At 46.5% G+C, this 21,907-nt stretch overlaps 1 long non-coding RNA gene across 1 annotated transcript; it reads left to right on the forward strand.

Annotated features, from left to right (window-relative positions):
- The first annotated feature begins 8,868 nt into the window (after positions 1 to 8,868).
- LOC124225982 (uncharacterized) lies at positions 8,869 to 16,810 on the forward strand. Its single transcript, XR_006885171.1, has 2 exons — positions 8,869 to 8,963; positions 14,968 to 16,810. It is a non-coding gene; the product is annotated as an uncharacterized LOC124225982 (long non-coding RNA).
- Positions 16,811 to 21,907: the final 5,097 nt, after the last annotated feature.

Here is a 21,907-nt window from a genome sequence, read left to right on the forward strand (position 1 = left end):
CTTGGCAGATGAGACCTGGCCCTCGATTCCTATAGACATCGTTGAGTTTAAGACAGTCTTTACACCTTGCGGGCCTCGATTCTCCATTTTAGCCAGCACTTCACAGCTTGTTAAGAGGCGGTGGACGGCCACACGAAGCCTTCCCTGAGTTCTGCAACCTCGGAGGATTTCATGGTCCATGCTGCACTGCTCACCTCTTAATTTTGTGGGATAATTTGTTCTCCGTAATTTATTTTATTTTTTAAAATTGTAAAATATGCTTAACAAAAAAATTTACCATTTTATCCATCTTTAAGTGTACAGTTCAGTGGCACTAAGACACTCACATCTTTATGCAACCATCACCACCATCCATCTCCAGAACTTTTTCATCTTCCCAAACTGAAACTCTGTGCCCTTCGAACACTCACTCCCCCTCTGCCTCCCCCAGCCCCTGGCATGCCCCATTCTTTCTGTCTCTGCACTTAACTCCTCTGGGTACCTCATGTAAGTGGAGTCAAACACTATTTGTCCTTTCGTGACCGCTTATTAGACTCGGCACAATGTGCCCAAGGTCCCCCATGGCGTGGCAGGTGTCAGAAGGCCCTTCCTCGTTACGCTGTGCCCTCTAATTGAGTTTTATGTTACCACTGAAGGCGAGGGCAGCCTCGTGGTCTTTTGGGTCTCACACAATGCGACCTTGTATTTGACTGTTCAGTCAATATTAACGGGTGGATGATGCAGATTAGAAATTTTTTAGGGTTTATAGGAGCCCTTGGAGTGAAGCAAGAGGCTGGCAAGCTGAGAGGGTTGCCGGGCGGTGCGTGGCCTGGTCTGTTGTGGCATCAGTGCTTTCAACCACACCGTACTGTAGTTTTCGGCATAGGTTAACAGATGACCTATGACCTTCACTCAGGAAGCAGACGTTACACACCGTGTCTCAGAAGTTCAGCAGCAGCGTCCCCCTTCAATAGGGTGTGTGTTTGAGTGAGGTGTGAGCGTGAGAAACTGTGCGAGGGCATGAGAAACTGAGTGTGAGTGTGGAGATGTGTGAGAATGTAGGGGATCTCTTTGCAGGGACAGGCTGGAATGGGGACCATGGGTCACGTCCTCCATTTACCCGGCCTTAATAGAAGCCTCGGGTTAGAGAAATTATGGAAAGCTAAATTCTAGGTTTGAGACCCTAACTGGGCTTTTATGGTTCTAAATAGAAAGAGGAAAAAGTCTTGAGTTTTTCTCCCACTGTTTATGTGAAAATGTGTTGAAGGAAGGTGCTGGATTTGGGTCTCTGAGGTCTTTGCTTGTTTAGGGCCAGGAGAGTCGTCACATCCACGACTGGTGCTGACCCAGTCCTCCCGGGGGCAGTCACTGTCCTACATCCTTACAGCAAACGTCAAGGTTAGGGCGTTGATCATCCTGTCTTACCATTCCGGAAATGGAGGCAGAGAGGTTAAATGACGTGCGTGTGGTCACACAGCTGACTCAAATAGAGGTGGTCTGGCTTTGGGGATGAGGATTGTTTAGGATCCGGTGTGGGGCTGAGGTTGGGCTTTTAAGCCTCAGGGCTATCAAGGTGTGTTTGGCTCAAACTGCACCTGCACGTGAGTGACTGTGAAGCATCCGCTCCTGCAGAAGTCCAGGCCTGGCATCAGGCCCCTCCCATCTCCAGACAGTCTCCTTTTCTCTCCTACCCGGTTCAGCAAACTTATCAGGAGGGCGCCTGCAGAAGGAGCCTGCAAGGGGGGCCTGCCCTCCTCGTCTGCAGCATCTCAGCCTTGCGTGGCCGCAGGGGGACTTGGGGGAGAGTGACTGAGGAGCTTGTTTGCTCCCAGGTCAACCTGGAGTTCTAGCTGGTCCTGGTGACTCTGAAGCTGTCCCAGCCCCTACATGGTGCCAGCACAGATCCCAACATCCAGCTGATGCTGCTGCAGCTTCTCAGAGGCCCACAGCTATGGTCCACACCGGGAACATGGCCCCTTCTGGAAGCTTCCCTTGCATGAATGGGAAGTATGTCATGGGGGTGGAGGAGGGGAAGGTGGTGGCAGCCATCTGAGTTCATCATCCTGGTGCAATTCTCTTCTCGTTACTTGAGCTCCTGTGAGTTACTGAAAACGAGTGGGAAGCATGAAGAGTTTGAACAAGCAAAACAAAAAAACCCCAGGCTGGGCCCTGCCACCTCCAAGACGCCACATTCTAAAACGTGCATGGCGCCCCTGGAGTTGTGTGACACGACAGGTCTGCAGAAAGAGTTCTTGGTGGAACTGTATCAGGGCCTTGACCAATCGCTCCCACAGCAGTCAGAGATGGGCCGAGATTAGGACTAGAAGGGTCCTAGTCTGTGAGGGGGGTGAGTTCTAACGTTTCCTAAATGTTCGGAAGAAGCCCTCCTGCCCACATCTGCTCCCGGCCTTCCCAGGAGTTCCACACGTGAGGCTGGACGATAGAGGAGGCCTCTGGGTGGCAGGCCTGGAGCTTGTGTGCACATAAAGGAGCCGCCCCAAGAAGGAGGGGAAAGAGGGGGAGGGGAGGGGGAGGAGGGCGCCGCTGTGGGGGCCTGGTGGGAGAGTGAGCAGTCAGGTGCCATGGGGTTTGCAATAGGTTTCAACCTGTCACCCTGAGGGCGGAGATCAGGCGAAAATGGCCTCTTCAGTCGGAATCTGTATTCTGACTCCTTTTGAATCCTGTACAGCACAAAATGGATTTAAGACAAACAGGGAGTCTGTTTTAACTCCCTTAGTTGATATGTTTTACAGTCTGTGGTGCACATTTGCATTTTAACCACACGCAGACTTACTGTTTGTGCGGGGAGCTCGTTGTGCTCGGCCAGCGCCTCGCCAGCAGGGAAAGGTCATCTGAGGCTGGCCCTGTTCATGCAATCCCTGAGGCTGATGTGGGTCAGAAGTCAGGAGCCCGCTGCATAGCTGTCATGGTACCTGCTCCGAGAAGTCCTCCAGCTGCTGGTGGCTGGCGCCGGACCCAGGTCCCATGCTTCGCTGTCCGTTCCGTGTGCCTCCCCACACCTGAAGCTGTCTGTCTCCTGTCCAGGATCTGACCTGAGGGCTGTGGGAGTGACAGCTGTGCCTGGCATGGTGGGGAGCAGCCCGTATGAAAGGCCGTCCTGTGTCTGTGGAGCCCGTGGGGGGGGGGTCTCCAGAGCTCGCTTGCACAATGCTGCCTGCAAGCGTTTTCATCAGAGTCTTAGCAACTGTCATGTCAGCATGTGACCTTTAAAATTGTTGAAAAGGAGCCACTTCTGGAGAATGTGCTCATGAGGAGCAGCCCCTCTTCCTGCTGCCCGGCCGCCTGCCCAAGGGAGCGTCAGCTGCCTCGTGGGCTGAGGGAGCCCACCGCTGGTGGAAGAAGTCAGAGAGGGAGCCCATTGGCTTGGCCGCTTGACATTTTGTTTTTTAATATTATTATTTTTACCTCAGTTGTCTTACACACAGCTGTTAGAGAGTTTGGCATCTCTCCATCTCTGTGAAGAGCCAAGATCCATACCCTGTTTCTTCCTCTTACACTGCTCTCACCTCCTGGGACACCCTGTTCTTTGGCAGCTCCCCTCCCCGCAGGTACCCTATTTTCTGATTCTCGGTGGGGCTTGCTGGGCCACCTTCTCCCAGCTCATCAGCCTTGGAGCGGATTCAGGAGGAAGGGAGAGCACAGGGCCTCGCTGAGGGGAAGGTGGCCTAGTGGGGAGGAGGAGGCCCAGGGTGGCAGGTGAAGGGAGGCCATCCTGAGCAGGACAAGGCCAGACGGTGCCTTGCAGTCACTCTGAGGCACCGAGGGGAGGCATCCCTATGTCAGGGCAGGCCCTGGACCACTCCGGAGAAGGGTCCTCGGGAGACCCTGTCTCTGCCTCATTCTAGTTTGGCTCTTCTTCCCTGGACCCCTGCACAGCTTTTCTCCGCTTTCTTGGGGTATTCCAAATTGCAGTGGGTGGTCCCAGAGACCTCCTGGGTAAGCCTGGGCTCAGGCTGTGGGCGCCCCAGCGCCGGCTCGAGGTCCCCTCTGCCTGCCTCTCCCCCACCAGCACCATCAACCTCTGGTTCTGTGGGCCCTACCTCTGATCCCTTCTTTCAGCACATGCTTTCCTCTCTGTTACCCCCAGTCCAGGGGTCAGTCAACTACGGGCTGGGCCGAAGGGCCGGCTGGTGAGTAGAACTCTGCGGGAAAGTGGCTAGGCTCCTTCATTTGCATACTCCCTCTGGCTGCTCCTCCATACAATGGTTAAGGAAAAATGCCTGCCAGGCCTGCTCTAATTCTCCCCTTGTCCTCTTTCAGGGGCATCATTGGGCCATCTTTCCACGCAGTCCCGTCTTCAGTCTGGCTCCCCTCCGGGCCGCTCTCCGGCTCCAGCCTTTCTGAAGTCAGCTCCGACTCTGGGGCTTTGCCATGGGCTCCCCGGCTCCTCTGCTTGGCGGGGGGGGGGGGGGGGGGGGGGGGTGGATTCTAACCACCTTCTCACGGTTGGCAGGATTCTCGGCCCAGCTCCAGCCCGCCCTTTGCCACCGGGCCACGTTCAACTGCACGTGGCTTCCAAGTGCACGCCTCCCGGAGGCCCCGCTGCGTCTCCATGGCTGGCGGGGAGTGGGGGGGTTCACTGCCCAGTTTCCTCTTCCTGGAGGGACATTCCCCTGCTCTTGCCCGGCCTGTCCTGAATCACTCCACAGTTCTCAGGGAAGCCTCTGACTGCCCAGGACCGGGTCGGGAGCCTTCCCTGTGCTGCACAGCCCCCCAGATCTCTTCCTGTACACCATAGATCATGCTATATTGAAATTGCATTTCATTCATTCATTCACTCATTCCTTCATCCTACATATGAGTCACTGATCTGAGAGCTCTGGATAAAAAGAGAAAAATCCTGAGCTCCCTGCTGCTGCCAGAGGCTGACATGCGAGTGGGGGCAAGAGATGTGAAACGAGACGAGAAAGCAGGATGGAGAGTATCAGAGAGGAGGAGGTGCTAGGGAGAAAAATAAGCCGAAAGGAGGATATGAAGCACACTGGGAGTGTTGACATTTCAGACAGGGTGACCAGAGAAGGCCTCACTGAGAAGGTGGTTTTTGAGTAAAGGTTTGAAGGAAGGGAGGGAGGGAGGGAGCCATGTAGATATTTGGCAAAGAGCCTTCTAGACAAAGAAAAGATCAATACGAAGATGGGAAGGCAGGAGCACACCTGTCTGGTGTGTTTGAAGATGAGGCTGGTGTGGCCGATGTGGCTGGAGGGAGAATGAGGAAGGGAGAGGGAGGAGGGGGGGGGGAAGGGGGGGGCGGGGGGGGCTGTGGGCAGGATCCGAGGGGCGTGGGAGCCACTGTGGACTATTGAGCAGAGGCGCGGTGTGACCTGACTTGAGTTTTAATAGAGTCATCCTGTTGGTGATATGACTCTCCACTAGACAGACAAGCTCCTCGAGGGCAGGCATTGGGTCTCGTTGACCCTCATTCTCAGGACAAAGCATTCGGGCTTGTAGGAAGCCTCAATATGTTTTACAAATGAATGATGAACGAATGAATGCGTGAATGAATGCTATCTCCCAGCAGCCAGTCCTGGCTTCTAAGTGCTGGGGAGGTCTTCTCACTGTTGAAGGAAAGCTCTGGTAGCAGATGCTGCCAACAGCCAAATCCCTAGGGCTCTTAGCTGCCTGCTTGGATGTTGCTATGGCAGCAACACACATCCAAACCAGTTTTCCTTGTTGCCACAGAAAGGACTGCTTAATGGATCGGTGTCACCCGGAGGGAGGATTTCGGGGTGTATCACGCAGCCTAGGCCTTGGCCCTGCCCTGTGCGATGTTCTGCTCAGTGATGCAGATGAAGCCAGAGAGAGTTCTTACCGAAATTGCAGGTGGAGGTGGAGAGGGGGATAGATGATTTGTTGATTGATAAGACTCAGAATCCAAAACTATCTTTGTAGGTTCAAGCCAAGAGGCCCTATCCGTAGGAGAAGGTAAAATAGGGAGCCATGTAAGGCTGTATGTCAAAGCCAAAAAAGTCAGCTGCCAAAACTGAGTTGGGGCTGTGTAGCTTTAGTAGATGGTAAACACTGTCGGAGTGAAAAGCGCAAAGCACTTGTCAAAAACCTTAAAGCAATCTGAGAAGCCATTCTAGAAGTGTATTAATAGCTGCCTATTATGCGAGAGTTGTCATCCTCCGCTGATTGTGTATGGCCACTCCCAGGACTTCCCGTCTAGTCCTTGGCAAGACCCCTAAAGAGCACGGGAGCACGCTGGGAGGGTGACTGCAGAGGTGCGTTTGGGAGCACCTGAGTGCTTGGAGAAGAGGAGCCTGGGGAGCTCTCTTCAAATGTCTGAGTTATGAGGGCGAGAGGGCTTAGGTTTGAGAGCTATTCTGAATGGCTCTAAGGTGTTGAAATAGGGCCAATTGGATGTCAGCTCAACGGATGGAAACATTGTGCAAACATCAGACGGGTTGCCTGGGGCTTCTTTTTATGAGGGGAGAGGGAGGGAGACAACCCGTGAGCAGGAATACTAAAGCATCACATAAGCACTTTTACTAGATAATTTAAAAACCCCCTTTCATACTGGGATTCCATGCATTTATGCTTCTCAAAATCTGCTAGTTATTCCTTAATATCTATTTTTTTACTTCTTCCTTAATAATAAAACTCAACATTTTTAGCATGCCTTTCCACAACAAGGGCTATTTTCCCAGCCTTCCTTGGGACCAGGTGTGGCCAGAGGCTAAAATTGTGGCCAATGGACTAAAAGCAGAAGTTTCATGTTCAACTTCTGGGAAGTAGTAGCAAAGAAAGAGGTAGACCCTTATTTTCCCTTCCTCGTTGCTGTAGGCTGAAATGTGGATGTGGTGGCTGGCACTCAGTAGCTTTTTTGGGCCATGAGGTAGAAGATCAGTTTTGATAGGGAGCTTGAGTTCCTGATGATTGTGGCCATGATGACAACCCTGGCCTGCTTACCTATATTCTTTATTTGTGTGTGAGAGAGATAAACTTGCATTTGTGACAAACCACAGTTATTTTGGGTTTTCTGAAACTAAGAGATGAACCAATTCATAGCTAATGTATCATGGAAAGTACACACACACACACACACACATGAGAAGGAACAGTATTGAAATGAAAGAATGATGGACATGGACTTTCCAGTTGGATTGCTTCACTTCAAATTCCAGCTCCACTAATTGCTAGCTGTGTGCCCTTGGACGAGATTCTTAACCTCTCTTTGCCTCAGTTGCCAAACATAAACTAGGAATAATAATAGTAACAACTGTACAGTTGTTGTTTGTTTTTAGAGAGGATCAAATGAGAGAATACATTTGAAAACATCGAACAGTGATTGACACATAGTGAATATTCGATGATTCTTGGTTATTATCAGCATACAGACTGGTCCACACTTGTGTTTACTTGTACTTGACCTTTCCATACACTGAGACAACTATGGAGTTGTACTAAGTGTGTTTTCCCTTATTGCTCGTTTGATGACTTCCATTAATGTCCCAGAAGGACGAAAAGAAACAATATAAGGACAGTCAAAGTGCAGTTTATGCATACATATTCAAGATTTTTTCTTAAGACAATCTGCTTTAAGGCATGAGATTGAGGAATGAATTGTATCTAGAAGCGTGGGTCGCTGGGACTGGCTGTGTGCTCTGGATCCCTTCACTGTTTGGTTATCAATGTTTAGATTGTATACTAACGTAGAGTTCACAGCAGTAAGCAGCAATTGGCACCTCAGGAAAGAGGACGCTCTTCTGCCAGGCATTGTCTGCCTGAGTTTCTTAAGGTACCTAAGCTAGAACACCATCTGTTCATTCACTTACTTATTCATGGGAATGGAGAGGCGAATATGGAGGGATCCATACCCTTAAGATGTTCCCAGCTGGATAGAGCAGGCAGCAGACTTCTTGTATCTCCCCTGACATGCCTCTTCTCATGTCTGGCTCTCTGGGCCGTGGGTGTCAGAAGGTGAGTAAGAGCTTGCCAAGAAGAAAAGGTGGGGTGGCACTTCTGTGAATTTATCGCCCTGAGGCGGCTGCACCTGTGTGGAAGGACGTACACACATGGTTATTCATGGCAGCATCACCTGTAGGAGTGGAAGCCTGGAACCCACGTGTCCGTGTACGGAGGACTGGATAATCCAGGGATAGCGCTGCAATGGAATACTACACAGCCGGAAAAAGAACAAGGTTGCTGTCTATGCACCGAGAGGACAAGCTTTCTAGAATATACTGTTACGCAAGAAAAAGCAAGGAGCAGAGTATACATAGCTGGCTACAATTTGTGCATGAAAAGCGTGTGTGTGGTGGAGAGATACCATATATATCCATATTTCCTTGTATTTGCAGAAAGACTAGAAAGATAAACAAAGAACTGATAAAAATGGGCACCCCTCAGTCAGGAGTAGGGGCTGGGGAGTGGGAAAGGAGAGGACCAGGTCAGGGTGGGAGCAAGCCTTTCCAATCCTTCTTTACATTTTGATTTTCAAACCCTGTAAATGTATTATTTACTCCAATAAACAAAATGAAATGTAATAAGAAAAAGGAAGAACATTCTCAGGAGAGAGAACAGCACGTGCAGAGGTTCAGAGCCACGAAACAGCAACAACCAGAGAACAAACGCCTCCCTAACTTTTATCCAGCGTCCCTCTAGGCAGGCTTCCAGAACTGTTTCAACGTCTCAGTTTTTGATTTCTGGACACCTACTAGAATATAAATTCCTTAAAAGTATGGGACTTTGTCAGTCTTGCTCAACACAATATACATATACAAACTAACACTGGTTGCCCGACATTATGGACTAAGTGTCTGAGATCTCTCTCCATATGCACCCCAGCATCTTCTGGAGGAAAACCCTCTTCCCTTTCCATAGTCTTGTTCTTCTCAGCTGGGGTCCTATTCTCTGCCTTTTCTTCAGAATCCTAGACCAGGAGTCCTTCCATCTCTCTTCCAGAAATCAAAAAGTGATGGCTGGCTGACTGACCTCAGAGAAATACATTTAAAGACATCAAGGTAAGTCTATATGCGTGCATACATAAGAATGTATATGAGCTTATACTCATACACACACTCAGAGCACTACATGAAGTACACAATACGTGCAAGACATTTCACCTGTTAAATAGGGACTACGTGAGTAGGTTCTCTAGAAAAGCACTTTTCAAGAATTTTATCTTGCATACCTTCTAAAGGAATTTGGAAAACAACCCTCCCCAACATGTATAAGTCAACATCTCAAATTTTTATGGTAAGTTTAAATAGTTGCCAAGGATGTAATTTTGGCGTATTGTAAAATGTTGACATCTTAAAGTCAAACTATCACATGACTTCCAAATGTGGGCCTAATGGAATTTAAATGCTGTAATGATTTGAGACTCATCACTTTTTAAATTATGTGAACGGTTCTTGTTAACAGTCAGACATTTTTCATCTCCCTTTTTTTCTTCTTGAATTCCTATTTCTATTCCATTTATCCACACATTTTTTATCCTAATTTAATATATTTTTAAACTTGAAAACCTTTTATTGGTTTCATAGTTATCTCTGTCGAATCTACATGTGTATATTGTAACGTTACATTTGTTTTATTTCCTATGACAAGCTGCTAGATGCTAAAAAAAAGTGGGCTTTTTTTCTTGACAATAAATAGTAGAGAATTTGTCAAAATAAGATATACCAGCTTTCTCTTGCCTCAAGAATGCTGCATAGGGGATGGGCCCCATGGTTGAGTGGTTAAGTTCTCGCGCTCTGCTTCGGTGGCCCAGGGTTTCACTGGTTCGGATCCTGGGCGCAGACATGGCACCGCTCGTCAGGCCATGCTGAGGTGGCGTCTCATATGCCACAACTAGAAGGACCTACAGCTAGAATATACAGCTATGTACTGGGGGGCTTTGGGGAGAAGAAAGAACGAAAAAAAGGATTGGCAACAGATTTTAGCTCAAGAGCCAATCTTTAAAAAAAAAAAAAAAGAATGGTGCATAACAAACAACCCCAGCCCTAAACAATAAGCATTCTTTTAGCTCAGGCAGCTGAGGGAGGCTGAGTGGTTCTTTAGGCCTAGAAGGGCTTGGCTGACTTGCCTGGGCTGGCTCACGTGTCTATAGCCGCTATCTGGTCAGCTGGGATGCCTTGTGTCTGCTGCACATGGTTTCTCACTCTCCAGTGGGCTAGCCTGGGCTTCTTCATGGGGTGACTGGGCATCATCCTAAGAGAGTGGGCAGAACCAAACAAAGCCTCTTGTGCACAGCTTTAAGACTGACTCATTGTCACTTCTGCCACATTCCATTGGCCAAAGCAAGTCACAAGGCCAGTCCAGATTCAGGGGTGGAGTGGGGAGACAGTCTCACGTCTAGTGTGAGGAGGTTCAAAGCCACATTGCAGGGGCAATATTTTGTTATACTAAGTATTTCATTTTTTGGGTGCTAATGTAAAATAGTGTTGCATTTTTTTTTTGTCAATTCTTTCAAACTTTCTATATAGATGATTGTGTCATCTGTGAACAAAGACAGTTTTATTTCTTCCTTTCCAATCTGAGTGCCTTTTATTTCCTTTTCTTGTCTTATTGCATTAGCTGGGACTTCCAATATGATGTTGAAAATGGGTGGTAAGGGGACTTTCTTGCCTTATTCCTGATCTTAGTGTGAAAGTGGAGTTTCTCACCATTAAGCGTGATGTTAGCTGTAGGTTTTTTGTAGTTATTCTTTATCAAGTTGAGGAACTTCCCCTTTATTCCCAATTTAGCAAGAGTTTTTGTTATGAATGGATGTTGGATTTTGTCAAAGGATTTTTCTGTATCTATTGATCTGATCATGTGATTTTTCTTTTTCAGTCTGTTGATGGTTGCATTAATTGATTTTAGAACATTAAGGCAGCCTTGCATGCTTGGGATGAATCTCTCTTGGTCGGGTGTATAATTCTTTCTATGCATTGTTGCATTTGATTTGCTGATATTTTGTTAAGGATCTTTTGTCTGTGTTCATAAGAGATATTGATCTGTAGTTTTCTTGTAACGTCTTCTTCTGGCTTTGGCGTTAAGGTATTGCTGGCCTCATAGAATGAGGCTCCTCTGCTTAAATAAGATTTTAATGATAAAATTGATAAAAATAGATTTTAAACTATCTTATTAAATAAGACATCAGGATCTGAAAGAAATCAATTGAAACTAATCCCAGGACTTCAGCTGACATATCTTGAAAGTTTTAGAAATTTTTTAAAACATTCTAGTTATAGTGGAAATGACTAGCATCCAGTGTATGAACCAAATGATCAAAACTATAAAAACTTGAATAGCTATATGGCCTTTAGCTTTTTGAATGTGCTTTTCTTCTCGCTAACAACATAGGGATAAGTTTTAAGAATAGCTGCAAAGAATTTCTTTGTTACTTTTTTGTGTGTGTGAGGAAGTTTCACCCTGAGCTAACATCCATGGCCAATCCTCCTCTTTTTTTGACTTGAGGAGGACTAGCCCCGCGCTAATGTCTGTGCCAATCCTCTTCTACTTTGCCTGTGGGATGCCTCCGCAGCATGGCTGATGAGTGGAGGAGGTCCATGCCCAGGTTCCGAACCCGGGAACCCTAGGCCACCAAAGCAGACCAAGTGGAACTTTAACCACTTGGCCACGGGGGCCGGCCCCCAAGAATTTCTTATATTTATAAATATGAGGAAAAAAATCTTTTTTAGCATCAAATAGTTCTTACAGGTGTTCTCCTTGATTTGCTCTCACAGGACTAACCCTCAAGGATGATGGTTTTCTCTTTCTCCAGTCTCTCCTTCTCTGTCTTTCTCTCTTTCTTGCTTTGACAGAGGTGAGGAAGTAGAAGAGGTGAGTTTGTTGAAGAAAAGCTAATTTTATTCCCATTTCCCCACTGAACCATATAACTGAATTCAGACTATGCCAACACTGGCCAGATAACTAGTTTGAATAATAGGTTTCTGTTATCAAACAAACAAGCAAGTGTATAAGCCAGGGAAATCCTGAAAGCCCTGCAAGTTAGTGGGGCCTTTATTATTCTTCAGAGGAGGCTTCTCGTTCGTTGGCTGCCCTGGAGTTCTCCGGTCTCAGCATAATGAGCCATGGTAAGATGTGAGAGAGCAGAAGCACTTGCCTTTCTTTTATCAAGTAGGAGAAAGGTTACTGTGAACTCCAGCAGCTTCTCAGTCCAGCCACCTTAGGAAGGAGCATATGTGGAGAATGAGGATCTGGAAGTTGATGCTCCTGAGACCATCCAAGTTGTACCCCGTGGAAAGTCTTCATGTCCCCCAAAGTTAGGGGGTGCCCTGTAAGTTAGGGGATCTTCCAGGCTATTGGAGGGACTGTTCAGAGGGGAGACATTTCTTGTAAAAGGAGAAAACTTCACCTATGATCACGCCTGGGAAGCTCCTTCGCAATTGTGTACTGAGAGGCCATAGAAACTGCTTCTCTACGTGCATGGTAAGCTCACTGAGTGCAGAGGCATATCCTTTTTTTTCTCGTCCTCTGGAGGGCCCATCATTGTGCTGGGCAGGTGGTAGAGCTGCTCAAACACACAGCAAACAGATTTTTCTATTTCATGGAAGTAAAGGACTTGAAGAGAATTCTAGAATTCTTCAGTTCATTCTCTCATGCATCTGGTGGAATGAAATTCAGAGTTTCAAAGACAGTTGAGAATTCATCTGTATTTTAAAAAGCAGGAGAAAAATTCTAATAATATCACTTGTTGACCCATTCCGGAGTCTAACAGCCTAGAGTACAAGAAATGTTTCCTTATGAGTAATGTAAGTGCCTGTTCGCTTTCCACCACAGACTGAGGATAGCTGGTCCCAGTGTCTGTGACCTTAACCTTCACAGTCAGTTACGTTTTCCTCCCTCCCTTGGGCTAGAGTTCCTCTTTGTCTCAGAGGTGTAGCATATTTATGGAAGCTGTTCTCGTCTACCTTCTCTTATTCTGAGCTGGGGAGAATTTAAGTTTAGAAGGAAGAAGAATGCTAAAGCTATCTTTCTAACTTTAAACATCTGAGATATTCCTGGGAAAGCGCTGCGCGTTGGTTGTTTCCTAGCCTTCCCTCCCTCTCAGTGCTAGTTGTTGACCAGGATATCAGTTCTTCCTCAGGGATCCATGCCCCTGTTGAGAGCTGGGCACCAGGCTGCCCAAATAAAGACCATACTTCCCAGCCTCCCTTGCAGCTGATTGTGACCACAGAGACGTAAACAGCAGTGTTGCCTGAAGCTCATGAAGGTTCCATCAAAGGTGGCACTGCACGCACTTTTTGTCTCTCCTTCGCATCTCCTGTGTACTGTTCATTCAGTTATCTACTGCTGTGTACCAATCCACTCAGAAAACAAGTGGCTAAAACCACTCTGATTTATTACTTTTTGTGATTCTATGGGCTGGCAATCTGGGAAGTTTTTTTTGTTGTTCTTCCCTGATGTCCCAGTGAGGGCCATATAATCTAAGATGGCCTCATTGTCATATCTGGCAGCTGGGGCTCCTCAGTTCTTCTCCATAAGGTGTCTCCTTCTCCCACTGGCTAGGTGGGCTTTTTCACAACATGGTGGCCTCAGGGTTTCAAGAGAGTGAGAAAAGAAGCTTCAAAACACCTTAAGGCCCAGGCTCTGGAATTCATACAATGTCACTTCTGCCAAATTGTATTGGTCACCCTGAATTCAAGTTTGGAGAAACAGACCGCATGTCTTGATGGAAGGAGAGTCAGGGTCCTTGATATTGCAATGGTGTGTGGATATGGGAGGTGTGATTCATTGGGGACTGTTATCAAAAACAATCTATCTGCCACACTCATTGGCTGGAGTGTGGATGTGATGTCTAGAACTCAAGCAGCTATCCTGGACAGGCTTTGGAAGCCATGTGATGAGAATGTTGGAGCAGCAAGATGGAAGGATCCTGAATCCCCAGCAGCTTTATGAGCCTCTCTGTGTGCCATAGATTGTATCTCCAGTATGGTTTCACAGGAGAGATCAATAATCTCCTACGTTGTTTGAGCCACTGTCATTTTGGACTTTCTGTCACTTGCAGCAAAATCTTTACATACTCTCCAGTGCTCAACCTCTCTTAAATTCCCAGCTCTACTTACTAGCCTAGGTGACCACAACTTAGAGTTTTCTGCAGTTTCAGGGTTGAAGAGAAAAAGAGGAAACCTAACATTTTGGAGTTGCCATCATGACGTTTTGATGTAATTTCCTGTCCCACTTAGCAAGCCTGGGGAAAATAAAATGCAGAAGGTGGACAAGAGTGATGCTACCATGAGTCAGGAAAAGGTTAGGGATTGTCCTGAGCCTGAAACATTGCTTGGTTCCAAGTTGGTCAACGTAATTTCAGCGACCAGCCCAGGGAGAGCCCAGGAACCACAGTGGCACGTCCAGGAACGTTCCAGGCAAACTGAAAAAGCCAAACTTGTCCATGCATAGACTTGTGGATCAGTGGTTCATTTGGATGTGGTCAAAAGTGGGCCTGCTCCTTAATATAATGATAAGCTGTGTATCTTAGATTCCATCTGGAAACCATTCTTAGATTTACATTATGAAGAGAGGATTTTGAGTTGGGTCTTTCTTAGCTCATCTGTTTTGCATGTGCACAAGGGTGGGTTTAGAGATGAACAACAGCTTTTCTCCTCCCCATTTTTTCTTCAAGTTCTATGGTTTGGTTTGGGCTTTATTTATAACGTATCACATGTAGGAATACAGCAGGGCACTAACCAGAGACCAAGCAGCATCATATCATTTTACATATTCCCCACTCATAATTAGTTTAGGCTGTTTTAAGTTTGCTTTTTTTTTTCTATAATGATATAGTAGACACAAAGTGTTAACTAGAAACAGAAATATTCCCTTCTACCTCCGTCCCACCCTTAAACTGGCCCCCTCCTACGTCACCAACCCTCTACCCCCCCATACCCTGTTAGTACGTCAGTCCTAGGTTCATTCACCCACCAGTGAAAAACAGATTGATCTGAGGCTTCAGCCAACTCTTAGAGGCCACGGGACCTTGACTCCTTATCTCATCCCTCTCTCTCCTCCAAGCAGAATGGTACACAAACAAGCCTGGACCGAGAGAAGGCATCTATCTCCTTCCAGAGAAGCTCCTCAGACAGCGCTGATTCCGTGGCCTTGCTCTGTTACTGTCTCTGAATGCAGACGCCTCACTGCCAGGGGCTGGGCACAGTTTCTGCGACCTCCAGCAGTGCGTGGTCTTTTGGTCACTCAAATCCTGTCACTGACTTCAGATGCTGCTCTTGTAGATGTTTGAATTGCCTTTAGCTCTCTATGAAGAATGTGCTGGCAAGGCCACGTATGGAAAGACTGGGACATATGACAGAATTACAGTCTAGTTAAAAAAGAAAATATGCACATACATATATGTGTATTTGTTTCCAGAGGTCTTGGCTTTAAAGACGAGTTTGCATATATTTGCCATAAATTTGCATATATTTGGCACAAATTTTCCTAGTCTGTTTGTCAGTCTCTACTTCCAGATGAAGTTACATGAGAACACCTTATTTACTCTACAATAACTTACGTTTTCCCCCTTGGACCCATGTTACGTTATATTGGCTGTGTTACTAATGTACCAAGTTCCCCTGGTTTATCCTCCACTTCCGAGAATTTGTTCTAGTTTTTAAGAAATGCTTACTAACTATAACCATTGTTTGTTGTGGAACCCAGCCCTGAAGGACACCAGGAGGCCTCTGTGAACTGGCGGCTTCTGTTAGGTATTGTCTGTAGAGACACTGGGTTCTCCAGAGACACCCCGCAGAGCCCTCCAAAAAGGATTAGCTAGTAAATTGGGCCTTTAATTGTATTTATATAAATTAAACGTTATGTTTATATTTATATGAGAAGGATTATAATTAAAACTTATATGTGTATAGAAAAGGATTTTACCAAAGTACTGGAACCTGCATCACGACTGTTCCCAAACGTAACGTTGGGGATGTTAATCACTGTTCAAGAACCAGTCACCAAGCCGACCGATGTCACTGAGTGAGAGCCCAGGCGAGCTGCGTCTGCTCCCTGTTGCTGCTTCCTCTTCCGGAAAGTGAGGCTGTGACAGCGGCCTCTGTGTTTCCCACACCTCAGGATCCAGGCATCACCTTAATAAGTTTTCCCACATCCTTCTATCACTTATACTGTTATTTACTTCATGTTTTTCTGGAATTTAATAACTTTTAAAACTTAAATTGGCATCATCTACCTTACCTTAGGCCTAAGCAAAGACATCTGTGAAATGACAGATTTGATGTACTCTTTCTTTCTTTTTTTGTACATTAAAATAAATATATAACTCTCAAAAATTGTAAAAGATGCTCATCTGTATTCACTTGAGATTTTCTCAGGTACCACTGCACTTTGAGAACTGCGGCCAAAAAGTGGAATAAGACGCATCAAGAGCTTGCTGCAGGCCTGGCCACAGCAGTACCGGCAGCTGTGCTTATGGTCGCTGCGGTGGCCAAGAGAGCCCGTTTCCTACTGCAACATTCTCCTGCCTTCACAGAGCAGAACGCTGGCTTTCACCTGGGCACAGAGCTAAAAAACTACATTTCCCAGAATTCCCTGCAGCTACATATAACCTTGGGACTATGTTTTGGACTCTGAGACATCACAAAATCTTTGGTGAAATTTCTGGGAAACCCCCTTAAGAAAGAGAAGGCATATAGTTCTGCAACTTCTTCCATTTTGCTTACTCAGACTTGGATAGGAAGGCAGCCGTCTCCAACCATAAAGATGAGGGCCGTCTCCCAGGAACGGCAGAACCCACAGCCAGAGGGGCTCAGCTCTTGATCCTTGTATGGGCTTGCCATGGTAGCCCTGGACTGTTTATCTCTGGACTTCATTTACACAAGGGAGAAGAAATAAACTTCTTGTTTAAGCCACTGTCTCTTAGGGTTTTCTGTACTTGCAGCTGAACATAATCCTAATGGATATATTATTGTGCACATGATAGATAGGGTGTCAGTGAGTGAGCTGGGGCTGGTCGTATAGGTAAGAGCCTATTGTTAAAGTTTTCTCTCTCTTTTTTTTTTTTGGTGAGGAAGATTGGCCTTGAGCTAGCACCTGTGCCAATCTTCCTCTATTGTTTGTATGTGGGACACTGCTACAGCATGGCTTGAGGAGTGGTGTGTAGGTCTGCGCCTGGGATCTGAACCTGCAAACCCTGGGCTGCTTAAGCAGAGCACACAAACTTAACCACTAAGCCAGAAGGCTGGCCCCCTGATTGTTAAGTTTTAATGAACTTTGCATGCTGGTGAATGTCATTTCAGTAGCTTGAAATTGGCCATGGTGGGAGTATTTGCATCACAGAAACTGGCAAATGCTAAACATCAGGGTTTTTTTCCTCCAAGAGAGCCAGTTATTGAGCATTTACCATTTATTGTCACACCACTAATGGGATTAAATGATTTTATCCACAAAAGTTTGATCACGTAGTAAGTGAGGAGACCTGAGGGTGGGGGAATGGCCTGATCTCTCTCTTCATTTGCTCTCTATTCAAACTCTACCTCAGGGACTGAATCAGGCCGAGGCTTCCATATTGTCTTGAATGGAGGATGCTTGAACGTTCCTTGGAGGTCTGCTGTGGAGAGGTCCCAACAGGTTGATAATTAGAGAGCCTGGCTGCCCCTTGCTGTGGGGACAGTGATTAGGGAAGACAGGAAATTAGCATTCTGATTGTGCCGTCAGGTGCTAAAAACATGAGGCGCACATACATATGATTAATCTATTACCCAACTTTTCCTCTTCCTTTTAAAGGGTGAGAGTTGCTAACTAGGCAATAGACATGCACATAGTTAGAATTTACTGCCACACCATAATTATATTTAAACAATATATGCTGTATATTGATTAAGCATAAATGTAAACAGTTTCGTAAATGGAGCTAATGAGTATAACTTTTCCATAGTCACGCCTTGTCTCTACTTATCCTTTTCTTGCTTTTTTTTACTAGAAGGTATAGCCATTGTCAACTGTGGGTTTTTTTGATATCTTTTCTGTTCAGTTGACCCTCACACACCATTTCACCTCAGCCCAGTAGGTGGTCCCACATTTTGGAGGACAAATTCATGTAGCTTCCTGGGAGTGCAGAGGCTTTCATATAAACAAGCTTTTGTTTAAATTCTGGTTCCTCTGTGCTTATGGCTGCATAATCTTGAGCAAGGTAATTCCTTGTATCAGTTAATTCCTGTATCAGTTATCCATTGCTGCATAACAAACTACCCCCAAACTTAGTGGTTTAAAACAAACAAAAATGTACCATTTCTCATGCTTCTGTGTGTGGACTGACTTTCCTGATGGTCTTGCCTGCGCCCACTTGTGTTACTGCATTCAGCTAGTGCCTGGGAGGGAGCTGTTGACTGTGGGCTTGGTTTTCCTACGTGTGGCCTAGCTATGTAGCTAGCCTGGGCTTCCTCACAGCCTGGTGGCCTCAGGGTTCCATGAAGGAGGAGCAGAAACTGCAGGTCACTTGATACCTGGGCTCGGAAGCCCCCGAGAGCGGCTTCTGCTGCAGTGTTTGCTCAGAGCATGTCCCAGGCCAGCCCAGATTCAAAGCGGGAGAAATCGACCCCATCTCTGGAGGGAGGACATCGGGGAGGAGAGGAATTTTTGGCAGCCGCATTTTCAAGCGCTCTACCACAACCTCCCTGTATCTCAATTTCTCATTTGTTAAAAAGGCAAAATCTATACCCAAGGTTATTGTGAAAAATCAATGAAATAATGCATAAGACACTGATGCAGGAGCCTGACACATGAGCTAGCTGCTCGATAAATGGCGGTTCCCTCCTCTCTCCCCTTCCTTGGCTCTGTCCGAATACGCCCCCTGGCAGCCTCCTGTCCATTAATCTCTCCTCCGCTCCCCAAGCGCACACAAACCGGAAACTTTGTGGGGGTCTCAGGGGTCTAATGATGGGGATGGATGACAAAAGGTCTGAGCATCAAAGCTGGAGGTCGTAGGCTTGTTTAGGGGTGTTTGGGAGAGGGGCAGATATAAGGGGTGGTACAGAGGGGGAGATTAGGAATGGGTCTAGACCAGGGAGTAGAGAGTTGTGTAACAGGACAGACAAACATAGACGGGGTCTCTGTAAGCCCGGGACCTACCGGAGGACCTTCCACTTCTTTCTGGGGTTAAAGACAGTTCAAAGTTCACTATCACACATATCTTCCTTTAGGGCTTGGTTATCGATAAGTGTGTGTGTGTGTGTTTGTGTGATTTTTCCCCTCAGGGGACATTTGGCAATGTCTGGAGACATTTTTGCTGCCATGACTTGGTGGGGGTGCTGATAGCATCCAGCAGGTAGAGACCAGGTGTGCATCCTACAATGCACAGGACAGCCCCATAACAGAGAGTCATCCAGCCCAAATGGCAAGCCCTGCTTTAGGGCCATTGCGATTCTGCTGGGGAAAGAGAACATGCCTTGCCCATCCCCCACCACATCCAATGAGGCGTTTCCTGATGCTTTCAAAACTCCTTTAACAAAATACAAATTTTTTCATATCATAAGTACAGCTAAAAGCCTATTCAAAAATTTTCTGGGACTGGCCTAGTGGCATAGTTGTTAAGTTCTTATATTCCACTTCAGTGGCCCAGGGTTAGCAGGTTTGGATCCTGGGTGAAGACCTACACACCACTCATCAAGCCATGCTGTGGCAGCATCCTACGTACAAAATAGAGGAAGATGGGCACAGATGTTAACTCAGGGCCAATTTTCCTCACCAAAAAAAAAGTGGGGAGGCAATTTCCATAGTGGGCCTCTAGATGAATGTGTTACAGTCAAAGTGAGCTAGAAAGATGGAAAGAGTATGAGTAAGGATGACAGAATAAGATAATAATAAGACATTTAACAAGAGTTATCAGTTATTGAGTCCTTCCTGCACGTCAGTCCCTGGGCTGAACGTTTCCCATTTCCGTGTGTCCCTGGTGTCAGCTGCCTGGTGGCTCAAGCTCTCCATCTCCACAGGTTGCACTTTGATGTTTACCTCGCAGTTACTTTGGCTCCTCTCTCTGTGGGCAATGCTGTGTGCCCCTGGGTGCACTGTTCCACCCCTCGCTTAGGATATTGGGGACAGGGAGGGGCTGATATCTCTTCTGGTTACTTTTGTAATTCATATACCACAGAATTCAGTCATTTCAAGTGTACAATTCAATGGTTTTTAGTGTCTTCACACAGTTGTGCAACTATCACCACAGTCAACTTTAGAACATTTTCATCACCCTAAAAAGAAACCCCACACCCCTCAGCAGGCACGCCCGTTCCGTCTCCCCCGCCTCCGGCAGCCACCAATTACTTTCTGTCTCCTTAGATTCATCTGCTCTGGACATTTCATATAAACAGAGTCATGTAACATGTGGTCTTTTGTCACTAATTTCTTTCATTTAACAAGGTTTTCAAGGTTCATCCATGTTGTCGTATGTATCAATTTCTTTTCTTTTTCTTTTTTACTTCTTTTTTTTTTCCCCAAATAGTCCATCACGTGGATGTAGCACATTTTATTTATCCATTCTTCAGTAGATGGACATTTGGGTTGTTTCCACACTTTGGCTATTGTGAATAAAGCTGCTATGAGCATTTGTATACAAGTTTTTGTGTGGACATATGTTTTCATTTATTTTGGGTTTTATTTATTTCCACTCCACCTAGGAATGGAATTGTTGAATCAGACGGTTTAATCTTTTGAGGAGCAGCCAGACTGATTTCTAAAGCATCTGCGCCCTTTTACCTTCCCACCAGCAACGAATGAGGGTTGCGATCTCTCCACATCCTCGCCAACACTTGTTACTGTGTTTTTTTGATAATGGTTCTGGTTACTTTTGCTCTGTTGAAAAAAAATCTGCTCAGTTCTTAATCTCACATTTCACCCGGCGTCTGTTCTCTTCTTTCTGCGTAGCATCAACCCCAGAGTCCTTTTCGTCTTGTACGTGGTAGAGTTGAACAGATGATCTGGGGCTGACTGTGGGGTGGGAGAGGCATCACTGTACAGCACACGAGAGAACCTAAAAGGAAGTGTCAGTTTCTCTCAAGTTCCTCAGCCGTCGCGGACGGGAGGACTGTCTCCTCTTCAGGAGCTGGGGCCTCCTTCGTTATGCTGGTCCCCTCTCTCCCTCTGCTGCTCTTCACTTCTGGGCGCCCCGCCCACGCTCTAGGACTCCAAAGTCTTCCCATTCTATCACGCAGAACCATCGCACCCTCACCCACCAGCCTTGCCCTGGAGCTGTCTTACGACCCAAGACATCCCCCAGGCTGCTGAACTGCAGTTTCTCTGAGGGGGATTTGCCACCAGCCTTTCTTCCCCCCTGAAAAATTCCACATAATGAAAAGCAAAAAAGAACAAATGACTCAAAATCCCACCACTGACAAAGTTATGGGATGAAGAAAAAATCAGTCTCTCACCTCATCCCAGCCCGCTCCCTAAAAGTAGGCACGAGTAACTGTCTGGTGGGTATTTCCAAGAACTTCTATAAGCATGCACACATGTGCACAGCATAAATCATGCTAGACATGGCTCTACAATTCACCTTTTCACTTAAGATATTATGGCCGTATTTCCATGTTTGCTTCATCCCTTTTAATGGCCTCCATGGTACGAATTTACCATAATGCTCTCACCCATTTTCCTAGTGATGGACGTTAGGTGGTCCCCAAGCACCCCCTATTACCAGCAGTGTTGTGGTGAAAGCCTTTGACAGGTCTCTTTCCTTCCCGGCTGGGATGAGGCAGGTGAGGCGTCTCACGCATGCCCAGGCACCTGCTTGACCTGGAAGAGGAATGCCTCCTTGAAGTCTGCGCTCAAGGCACCTCTCTTGTCTCACCCTAGTCCCGGCCCTATTACCTAGCACACTTCGATTTCTCTTAGCGATACGCGGAATGCAGTAGGGTTCTGATCTCCCCCTCGGTTATCTCTATTTATTGAGTCATTTAACCTTTCTTCAGTCAATTGAAATGGAACCTTATTCTATATTAAATTCTTACATATA

This window comes from Equus quagga, chromosome 15 (genome assembly GCF_021613505.1).
Source record: "Equus quagga isolate Etosha38 chromosome 15, UCLA_HA_Equagga_1.0, whole genome shotgun sequence".
Lineage (NCBI taxonomy): Eukaryota > Metazoa > Chordata > Mammalia > Perissodactyla > Equidae > Equus > Equus quagga.